This window comes from Juglans regia, chromosome 12, assembly GCF_001411555.2.
Source record: "Juglans regia cultivar Chandler chromosome 12, Walnut 2.0, whole genome shotgun sequence".
Lineage (NCBI taxonomy): Eukaryota > Viridiplantae > Streptophyta > Magnoliopsida > Fagales > Juglandaceae > Juglans > Juglans regia.
This window is the reverse complement of record NC_049912.1, coordinates 26102162-26114440: the sequence shown is the minus strand read 5'-3', so window position 1 is coordinate 26114440 and position 12279 is coordinate 26102162. Positions and strand designations below refer to the sequence as shown.

At 35.7% G+C, this 12279-nt stretch overlaps 1 pseudogene; it reads right to left on the bottom strand.

Annotated features, from left to right (window-relative positions):
• Positions 1-693: 693 nt before the first annotated feature.
• Positions 694-11204, bottom strand: LOC109020150 (annotated as a pseudogene).
• Positions 11205-12279: the final 1075 nt, after the last annotated feature.

The following is a 12279-nucleotide window of genomic DNA, read 5'->3' as shown; positions in this document are numbered from 1 at the left end:
TTATAAATTGTGCAACCGTCGCGTAATCGTTTTAAAAAAAATATATATATATATATAGGACCTACATAAAAAAATTAATTTTTTAATAATAGACCATACTCTTTTTTTAAAACGATTACGTGACGTTTACATACTTCATAATTGTATGTAAAATTATTCTTGTAAAATACTACACGGAAAATGATAGGCAGAATAAAAAATGTCTATAGAAAATCCTATTTATTACTATTCATAAACACTATTCATATCAAGATACGCACTATATAGGTACTGTTTATAAATACTATTTATTACTGTTCATAAACATCATTCATACCAGGATATGTACTTTTAAGATATAGGAAATATGTATATATATACACAAACTTTTTTTTATCATACTGTTTTAATTAGAAGATAATTTGTAAAATTAAATTATAAGAATATCATTATTTTAATTTGTAAGAAAATAGTAAAAAATTGTATCTTTTATTATTTCACCCTTCAATTTCATCAGGGGTACCATTCGTACAAAACAAACAACAATCAATAGTAGTGGATTGAAATAAGACGAGATAAAAGTTAAATAAAATATTTTTAAAATATTAATTTTATTTTAGAATTTAAAAAAATTAAATTATTTATTATATTTTATTTAAAAATTTTATAATTATAAAATGAGATAAGTTGAGATTAACTTGATATCAAAACAAATAAGTATACCGCTTTCAAAAGCAAAGCAAAAGTCTACAAAACGGATCTCTCGCGAGCCAGAATTTCGCAGCCAAACATCTCTCTCACGACGCTATATGGTAAAATTTTAGCAAAAGGCTAATAAAAAGAAAAGAAACAAAAGGAAAAAGGGGGCGGGGGGTTGTGTGATTTGCTGCAACCTCTATATTAGTTGCCGCCAGTGAGGGCCTGATGCTGACATGCTGTAGCCCTCCTCCTCCTTCAGTAGGTGGATGGTAACCAAATCAGGCAAGGGTGTTGTTGTGGGGCCTAACTTGCCCTTTGGATCCCAATCAAGCAATATCTTTACCTTGATGCCAAGTACAACCTGCAACAATTTGTTCACACAAAAACATCGTTTAAAAAATTCCTTTCAAAACTAAGCACATTCTTGGGATGCAAACTGCATAACTAAGCTGACCTGCCTCAGAAGCACATGCCTCACAGCAGAGTCAATATATTCATTGACAGGCTGACCAGAGGATATCATGTATCCATCCTTGAACTTCATAGATTTGGCATGTTGAGCCCTGAGCTCACCACTAACTATAACCTGTATGTAAAGACAAGATAGAAGCCGTTATTAAGAAAACAGAACAACAATGTTGATTCACCAGCTTAGCTGATATTATAAAGCAATCAGGGCTGTAACATCCCGATCCTATATCATTAGAGACAATTACACGGATATTTTATTAGGTTTGATAATTAGGTTATTATTATTATTATTGTTATTATTATTCTTAGCAGATTTTACATTTATTATATTTGTTATTATTATTATTATTTAAGATTTTATTGTTATTAGGATAACTACTCTCATATTTTAAGTTCCACGTTTTCCCTCCTCTTCGCCCCGCACGTATCCTCTCCTATGCATGCACGTCTCTTTCCTTAGGGTTTTATTTTTTTAGGGTGTTCTCTACCACCTAGACATATATGTTTTTTTACGCTGGATCTCCTGCATGAAGAAAACTCACGCCGCAGACCAAGAAACACTTCGAACCTTGCCCAGCCGCGACAACTCCACGCCACCACCAGCCACCACAGAAGTCAGCAGACCATCCTCAGCGGCCAAGGCACGCCGCAACAGCAACGGACATGGAGAAGCCTCTGCTTCTCTTCCACGGTAACGACCACACGGACGCACCTCTGTTTTACACTCACGGAACAGAGCAAGCCCATGCCTTAGCACCGGGCACCACTCAGTGAGACGCAGCAACCGGAAAGGCCACGACTCGACGACGGAACCACCACGGCGACCACCCCACTGCGCAGACCATGCATGACCGTGAAGGACCTCCAAGCCCTGTCGCACGTAAGCCACGCGGTGGCTTCTTGCCGAGCACCTCGACACTACCAGTCCAGGTTGTTCCGCCGACCACCTCGGGACGTCGGAGCACCACCCACGATGCCAGAAACCGCCGACCAGCTCTTCCCCGTGGCACCTACTCCATCCCGGTTGGCCTATGACCCTCAGCGACCCAGCTCAGTACGTGCTCCTCCCTCTCTCTCGGTTGCACTGCCGCATGGTTCACTTCCTTCGGCGTCGCACCACCTCAGACGAGCCCCAGTCACGCCGCCGTGACCCCCGCCAGCAACCCAGAACCGCCGCACGTCAGTCTTCTCTCGGTGAGCCTTTGCTTCGCACGTCTCTCTCTCCCGAGCTCTCTGTTTTCTGCAGAATATATTATACACGTTTTGCTGTAGGTTTCAGTCTACTAAGTGTTAGTAGATGAAATTACAAGTATGCCCTTTCTAATCTAGTATCTTGAAGCAGTGTTTTTAAGTATAATTATATTTATAACCTTACGTTTGAGTATTTGTTAATTATGAATATTGTTATGTCATTTTAATTAAAGTTGAGTTTAATTTTGTTAAGTAAATATATTAGTCAAATGCTCTTTTTATTAAGAAATTGTTTAAGGAATTTAAAATGTGTTTTTAAGTACATTATGAAGCCTATTATTTTAGTTAGTTTTCTTTTATCTATTTAGTCGGATTTTAATAAAATTATTATGTTATATTTTAAAAAGAATTAAGGAAGATGTTATGAGTTTTGAATAATATTATGATTAAGTCTACTTTTATTAAATCGAATGTTTCCACCAATTATTTTCGAATTATATTTATATATATACAGTTAAAGTATATTTGAAAGATTAGATATCATATTTCAGCAGTAAGAGTTGTTAATTTATTTTGAACGATTTATTAAATGATATTAATATTTATTAGATTTCTTATAAGATTTAATCATTTTGTTAAGGAATGAAACTTATTTTAAGAATTGAAGTTTTATGACGTATTTAAGTAGCTCTAGTATTCTACTAAGTTTTAATATGTTATTAGTATTTTAAGTAATTTAAATACTATGAATTATTGATTTTAGTGTTAAACAAATATTGGTTTGACTATGTTTTAGAATTTCGAATTTAGTTAAGTAAAGTATTAGCATTTATTTTAGTTCCAAACAATTTAGTGATAGTTATTTATTGAATATAGGTCTCAAGTTACGAAGTATTATTCAAGAAGAAACGCGTCGAGGTAAGTAAATTTGATTATAAATTAGGATCATCACAGTTAGCTTATATGTATGTATTATTCAAGCCAGTTCTTTGACAGCCATTATTTATGAACCGCTCATATCATATGCAAGCATGTCATCTAGCATAGCATACGACCATGTCATTCCGCATCATGTTCAGATTTAGAATTTATGATTATGTATGTAATATGTCATGCATCTCATGTGTAAGACACGTAAGCCATCTTAACTTCAAGTGTAAGATAAGTTCAGATCAGTTAATAAGATGGCCATTCAGATGCATGGTACCAATGCAGTTCAGTTTCAGGGTGGTGTGCAAGCCACGAACTCAGTCGTGGTCCACCATAGTATGCTAGAATACTATCAGCAGTTCCCCTTGCTGCAGCGGGATGTGGGGCTGGTGCACAACCTTACACACAGGGTTAAGTGTGTTGGCCAGTCAGATAAGTAAGATAAATCAGTCAGTTAATTCAGATAATTCAGTCATACATAGCATAAGCATTAACATGAACAGTCATGAATTTTAAGTTCAGCATGAAAGTTCTTATGAAAATTTTATGTTTATTACGTTTTCGTTATGATAGATTTCTTACTGAGTCATCGACTCATTTTAGTTTATTTTCATGTTTTTAATTACCCAGGTGAAAATGATGATTACGAGCAGGCAGGCCAGGAGTAGAATGAGCATTTTAGTTTTGTTCAGACTTTTTTTAAAATAAAATGTGTCTCTTATGACGAATTTATTCAGTTATTTCTTCAATATTTTTGGGAAGACCTTTTTTATTAGACCTTTTATTTCATAATAAATTACTTCAGTTTATTTTTATTGTGAAATTAGAGAATCGCTTGCCGGGTTTATTTTTTTCATGAAAAAATACGTGACACACCTAGCCTACGGGAAGGGGGTGTTACAATTTGGTATCAGAGACAGGTTGATTCTGTAGACTTTTCAAAAAAAAAAAAAACTTTTTGTAAAATTTTTTTAGTTAAAGTTACCTAGGATGCTCCTAGCCTGCTCGCGAGTAATCAAGGTTTGTTTAGGATTGAATACTTTATGGTTTCTACCAGTAGAATCATCATTGTAGTTATTATTTATGTGAATATCGATATATTAGTTCATGGTTATATTAGATTATGGCACCTCACTCGAGGTATTTATGTAGCATGGATATCTAGAATTTTATGAGAATTACGTATACTAGGGTTACGTGTCAATTTGGTTATGACAATGTAATTGATTGATGGAAGGTGAAGTTGGGAAACTCTTACTTTTAAGATTGATAGTGTATCTAGCTCAGGAGAATAGGTGAAGATGACTTATTTGATGGAGTCCTATTTAAATTAGAGAATGTAATTAGTTGGTTTTGGAGATTATGGCAAAAAAATTTGCATATGGTGTTTGGTATTTCACAATGTCTGACGGAAGGTATATTATAGGTAATATGATTCTCTCGTCTAACAGGAATAGTGGGAAAAAAAAAAAAAAAAAAAAAAAAAGGATTTTAGTAAAAATCTCATGTGTTGTGGAGTTAGGTAACAATAGAGCTATTGAAAGAAATTGATATGTCATATATTTTTGAGGTACGAGAATTTAAGGTTTACAAGTAGAAGATGATTTAAGTATGCGTATGCTTGAGAGATGCACATTAAAGTTTTTATGGTTAGGTTGACAATTATTAGAGAATAACACCAGATGCCAATGTTTGATTTGAAAGTTTAATTGATGTTGCTATGCTTTTAATTGGAATGTAGGCCCATAACCATAGGCACATGATCATTGTGGTATTTCATTTTTGAGAATTTTAGAATTGAAATATTTTATAGACTTTGAACTTTGGAGGATTGTAAATTTCTTTTTATTTGAGGTTATTATTATATGAGGAGATTTATTTATCATTTTATGCGAAGAATTTATGTGAGTGATATTATCAGTAGGTTTTTGTCAATCTTGTTGTCGAGGTATATACTTTAGGCTTTTATTGTATTTCTAAAGTGTGTGATCATTGATAGTAAGTGCACGTGTAAAAGGATATGCGAGACTTAGGAATGAATAAATGAGGTTTAAAATTTTGAAAGGTTAGGCTCGACTAAATGATCGAAGATCTAAAATAGAAACATGGAAATAATGTGATGGACAAATTTGTAGGTTGCTTGAGGTATTAGCAAATTCCGAGGACGGAATTTTTATAAGGAGGGGAGTTTGTAACATCCCGATCCTATATCATTAGAGACAATTACACGGATATTTTATTAGGTTTGATAATTAGGTTATTATTATTATTATTGTTATTATTATTCTTAGCAGATTTTACATTTATTATATTTGTTATTATTATTATTATTTAAGATTTTATTGTTATTAGGATAACTACTCTCATATTTTAAGTTCCACGTTTTCCCTCCTCTTCGCCCCGCACGTATCCTCTCCTATGCATGCACGTCTCTTTCCTTAGGGTTTTATTTTTTTAGGGTGTTCTCTACCACCTAGACATATATGTTTTTTTACGCTGGATCTCCTGCATGAAGAAAACTCACGCCGCAGACCAAGAAACACTTCGAACCTTGCCCAGCCGCGACAACTCCACGCCACCACCAGCCACCACAGAAGTCAGCAGACCATCCTCAGCGGCCAAGGCACGCCGCAACAGCAACGGACATGGAGAAGCCTCTGCTTCTCTTCCACGGTAACGACCACACGGACGCACCTCTGTTTTACACTCACGGAACAGAGCAAGCCCATGCCTTAGCACCGGGCACCACTCAGTGAGACGCAGCAACCGGAAAGGCCACGACTCGACGACGGAACCACCACGGCGACCACCCCACTGCGCAGACCATGCATGACCGTGAAGGACCTCCAAGCCCTGTCGCACGTAAGCCACGCGGTGGCTTCTTGCCGAGCACCTCGACACTACCAGTCCAGGTTGTTCCGCCGACCACCTCGGGACGTCGGAGCACCACCCACGATGCCAGAAACCGCCGACCAGCTCTTCCCCGTGGCACCTACTCCATCCCGGTTGGCCTATGACCCTCAGCGACCCAGCTCAGTACGTGCTCCTCCCTCTCTCTCGGTTGCACTGCCGCATGGTTCACTTCCTTCGGCGTCGCACCACCTCAGACGAGCCCCAGTCACGCCGCCGTGACCCCCGCCAGCAACCCAGAACCGCCGCACGTCAGTCTTCTCTCGGTGAGCCTTTGCTTCGCACGTCTCTCTCTCCCGAGCTCTCTGTTTTCTGCAGAATATATTATACACGTTTTGCTGTAGGTTTCAGTCTACTAAGTGTTAGTAGATGAAATTACAAGTATGCCCTTTCTAATCTAGTATCTTGAAGCAGTGTTTTTAAGTATAATTATATTTATAACCTTACGTTTGAGTATTTGTTAATTATGAATATTGTTATGTCATTTTAATTAAAGTTGAGTTTAATTTTGTTAAGTAAATATATTAGTCAAATGCTCTTTTTATTAAGAAATTGTTTAAGGAATTTAAAATGTGTTTTTAAGTACATTATGAAGCCTATTATTTTAGTTAGTTTTCTTTTATCTATTTAGTCGGATTTTAATAAAATTATTATGTTATATTTTAAAAAGAATTAAGGAAGATGTTATGAGTTTTGAATAATATTATGATTAAGTCTACTTTTATTAAATCGAATGTTTCCACCAATTATTTTCGAATTATATTTATATATATACAGTTAAAGTATATTTGAAAGATTAGATATCATATTTCAGCAGTAAGAGTTGTTAATTTATTTTGAACGATTTATTAAATGATATTAATATTTATTAGATTTCTTATAAGATTTAATCATTTTGTTAAGGAATGAAACTTATTTTAAGAATTGAAGTTTTATGACGTATTTAAGTAGCTCTAGTATTCTACTAAGTTTTAATATGTTATTAGTATTTTAAGTAATTTAAATACTATGAATTATTGATTTTAGTGTTAAACAAATATTGGTTTGACTATGTTTTAGAATTTCGAATTTAGTTAAGTAAAGTATTAGCATTTATTTTAGTTCCAAACAATTTAGTGATAGTTATTTATTGAATATAGGTCTCAAGTTACGAAGTATTATTCAAGAAGAAACGCGTCGAGGTAAGTAAATTTGATTATAAATTAGGATCATCACAGTTAGCTTATATGTATGTATTATTCAAGCCAGTTCTTTGACAGCCATTATTTATGAACCGCTCATATCATATGCAAGCATGTCATCTAGCATAGCATACGACCATGTCATTCCGCATCATGTTCAGATTTAGAATTTATGATTATGTATGTAATATGTCATGCATCTCATGTGTAAGACACGTAAGCCATCTTAACTTCAAGTGTAAGATAAGTTCAGATCAGTTAATAAGATGGCCATTCAGATGCATGGTACCAATGCAGTTCAGTTTCAGGGTGGTGTGCAAGCCATGAACTCAGTCGTGGTCCACCATAGTATGCTAGAATACTATCAGCAGTTCCCCTTGCTGCAGCGGGATGTGGGGCTGGTGCACAACCTTACACACAGGGTTAAGTGTGTTGGCCAGTCAGATAAGTAAGATAAATCAGTCAGTTAATTCAGATAATTCAGTCATACATAGCATAAGCATTAACATGAACAGTCATGAATTTTAAGTTCAGCATGAAAGTTCTTATGAAAATTTTATCTTTATTACGTTTTCGTTATGATAGATTTCTTACTGAGTCATCGACTCATTTTAGTTTATTTTCATGTTTTTAATTACCCAGGTGAAGATGATGATTACGAGCAGGCAGGCCAGGAGTAGAATGAGCATTTTAGTTTTGTTCAGACTTTGTAAAATAAAATGTGTCTCTTATGACGAATTTATTCAGTTATTTCTTCAATATTTTTGGGAAGACATTTTTTATTAGACCTTTTATTTCATAATAAATTACTTCAGTTTATTTTTTTAAATTGTGAAATTAGAGAATCGCTTGCCGGGTTTATTTTTCATGAAAAAATACGTGATACACCTAGCCTACGGGAAGGGGGTGTTACAAGGGCAATATTGCAGTTTAAGAACTTTTTTTTCTCTTAGCATTAGTCATGTCTACAAAGAAGGTAACCCCTTAGCTGATAGTCTTGTTTCTCTTCCGCTATTCAATTACCTAAGCATATGGTTGGTCTTTTTGTTGTGGATCATGCGGCCATCCCTAGTTTCAGCATTAAATTCTACACTTCTTTCTTTTAGTATGCCTTTTTCCAGGTTGTCTCTTGATAACAATGACCATATATAGTTTTTCTTGGGAGCTTGGTTCTGAGATTTCTGGTTGTAGCCCCCAAGCTCTTCATTGTATAAGTTATTCCTCCGCCATAAGTGAGAGTTTATCAATAAAATTGGGTGTCATCCTCTTCCTAAAATAAATGTTGATTCACCACAGATAATTTAGGTCAAGGGCAAAAAACCACTTCCTTGGCATACCTCACATCCTTTTGCTCCACTGTCCCTGACAAATCTAAGAACACCATAGAAAGACCTGAAAACAAGAAGGTGAAAGAAAATTCAGCACAAGTACAGGATCCATGAGTAGGGATAAAAAAACTACAGCATGATCTACAAGAATACACATTATTCAAAATATCATACATATATATATGGTCCCAAAGACATCTCCAAGAAAAACCACTGTAGGAAAATGACAAAAAGAAAGCAAAAATAAGAAACTGGCACGGCAATAACAGATATATGTGTGTGTGTGCGCGCGCGGAGTTCTGCACGTGTCCATAGGTCAATAACATCTCCTGGTGTCCGTGTTTCGCCAAGCAATAATAAATGAAAAAAACCATCATAACCAGATAATGTTTCACTGATCCCAGCTTGGCACATATATGACTATGTGCCAAGGGAGAGGGAGAGGGGAGAGGCAGAATGGATCTAGCCGATTCATGAGGCAATATATATCTAGAATTTCAGAAATATTTTTTTATGACTGGAAACTCACAAAGATGCCCTTTGGATTAACCCCTGGCGAGTAAACCCCAAATATATGACCCCCAACCACCAAAACCATATATCAGATACTCTAGAGTAACTCTTAGTGCAGAATCAAACTTGAGATGCCTGAGTTTAAGGCTCATCCATGTTCTAGTGCAGACCATGAATTATTTTTTAGTAAGTAAGTGCAGACCATGAAATTTAGGAGTTCCCGAACTCCGAGAACTAAAACAGTTCAAGAGACTAACAAACTCCAAAAATTGAATGTAAGCATTGCTGAGGGTCCTCTTGACCCATTATTTTTGGGGAAAGGGAGGAGTGTACTCAGTGCTAACCAAAGATACAAAATCATGATTTTTCTTTCACAAATATTCCATAATATCTTAAACCAACACTGAAGCAACATGGCAACTTGACGAGCATGCTAAATCGCTAATTGTTTAAAAGCCTAAATAATTCTCAGCCACTTCAACATTTTAGACTACTTGGTTTACAAGTTTTACACGTAAATCATAAAAAAAAAAAGGTTTTACACATAAATCATGCAAGTATGCAGATATACATGTGCTTGATCATATGTGAGACATCATGCAAAATATTTCATCAATTACAGAAAGAAAATAAGAACATAGCCCTGGTTCCAGCAATAAAGCTGTGATCAACTACAAACCACACAAACAACTGTATCATGCTGTTCAAGAGAATATAAAAACAAAATCTCTGTGCTCAAATTACGACTTAGGAGTTTATCCATGTTTCAGGGAAGCTGCACTACAAAAAAAGAAGACAGCAGCAAGCTTAAGATAAACCTTTGGACAGCAAGCCCTCCAAGAAGCTTGTAGTGCAGAGACTCAGCCTGAGCAATGGCACAAAGCCCTCTATTGTTCACTTTCTCAGCATAAAGCTCAACGCTGTTCTTGGGGAAACTTAAAACGCGTTTGAACAATAGATGTGAGTTCCCGAATTCTTTGTCCCTTCTCACCGAAACCCATCAAAGAATTTCTAGATCAAAATTAATGCAATGTAACAAACCACAACAAGTACAATCTTTCTTCCAATTTCTGTGGCAACCACAAGAAGCTCATGAACAAAAAGATTGTTATAATTCTTGCAAACATGGAATACAACTCAAAGAGCAATATCTTCCTACTTCACTGAATTGAGTAAAACGTATCAGTTTATCACCATATACGAATCTTTGGTCCATCACGCAATCTGTCGATTACTTAGACAAACAGCGAGACATGCATACTGTGTCTCCATTATTCTTTCATTTATAAATTTCAACCTCACCCAACGAAGCCATCCGGAGTCATATCTTATGAAGTAAACCCCACTTGCAAGAACTACGGAAAAAATTTGCCCTAAAAAATCATCAAGCTCAATGAATCACACTCATCTGCATTCTCAAAGTCTTTAACAATACAAAAATAAATTTATAGCTTTTAATTTCATATCATAATGATCTAGCAAACAGAGTTATAATAATCTAGCAGTACGTTCTCATATAATTACATTTATTTTCCGGCACCTTCTCGGAAACCAAACGGAAACAATGACAAAGTTTGTGTTACCGAGAACATTTTGAGTCCGAGTGGCCCTAATGATAAATTGATAATCTCGGTCCGCATCGACGTAACTCTTAACTTCGATGCCGGAGTACCCGTCCTCGGCCAGCTCTCTCGTCAACACTTCATTCAACTCCGCGTAGAAGACTCCGTCAGCCACAAACTATGGAAAACAAAAAATTAAACTAATAATAACAAAGTGTTTGGATGCCAAGATAACGCGAGGAAAGGGAGGGAAAGAGGAGTGTGACCTTTCGTTTTTTGCTTATTTGAGCTGCCATTTTTGTTTTCGAGCGAATTGGATCGATGAAATTGCTCGATTGCAGCGCCTTTTCTCTTCTTCGTGGTTTTCTTCGATCTGAAAACCCTAGGAAAGAAGAACAAAGAGAGAGCAGGAGGTTTACTAGTAGTTGCACACAAGGAGACTCCATGATTTGAAGGTCAGTGTTAGTTATTTGACGAATAGTTTTTTAATATAATTTTTATTATAAAATTTAAAAAAATTAAATTAATTGTTATAATTGATATTAAAATTTTAAAAAGAGTGTAATAATTAAATAATATGAAATGAAATAATTTATATAAGCAAGACCTCGCATGATCTTTATTTTTGGCAAAAATGGAATTTACTTCAGTCAACATTGCAGTTCTCGTGCTTTTACTTCAGCCCTTTTTTTATCTCACTCACGTCTCTTCTTATCTCTTCATGATCTCCCTTTTATTCCTAGTAATATATTGATAGACTGGGCCTAATTTATGGGCTAATGTATACAATCACTCATAGATCACTCATAGATCTATGCTACGTCCATGGGGCCTATTTGATGAACGAGATGAGCTGAAAGTTTAAAAGATTATAATATAGTTTTTTAATATAATTTTTATTATAAAATTTAAAAAAATTAAATTAATTGTTATAATTTATATTAAAATTTTAAAAAAATTGTAATAATTAAATAATATGAATTGAAATCATTTGTATAAGCAAGATCTCGTGTGATCTTTATTTTTGGCAAAAATGGAATTTACTTCAGTCAACATTGCAGTTCTCGTGCTTTTAAAGCGGGAAGGAGACTGTTGTCTATCAGGATATTATTAGGGATAAAATGGAGATCATGAAAATAAGAAGAGACGTGAGTGAGATAAAAAGAGGGTTGCACATGTCAGGGAGGATAGAAAGGAACATGAGTGAGATATGAGGGTTGTATATGTCAGGGGAATAAGAGAGATATTAGGGTTGTAAAGTGGCAGAGGGTCAAAAGAGAAGACAAAGGGATTCCGTGGACGTAGGCATATTGCCGAACCACGTAAATTTTGTGTAATCTTTCTTTATTTTTCTTGCACTTATTTTTCATTCACCGCCATGGGCGTACGAACCGCCACCATACAGCCGCACTGGAACACTGCCAGGGGCTCCAAAAAATTCACATCATGGCACCGGGGGCGTGAAGTGGTCCAAGCCCGCGAAACACGACGTCAACAGTGGTGTCATTTGTGGGA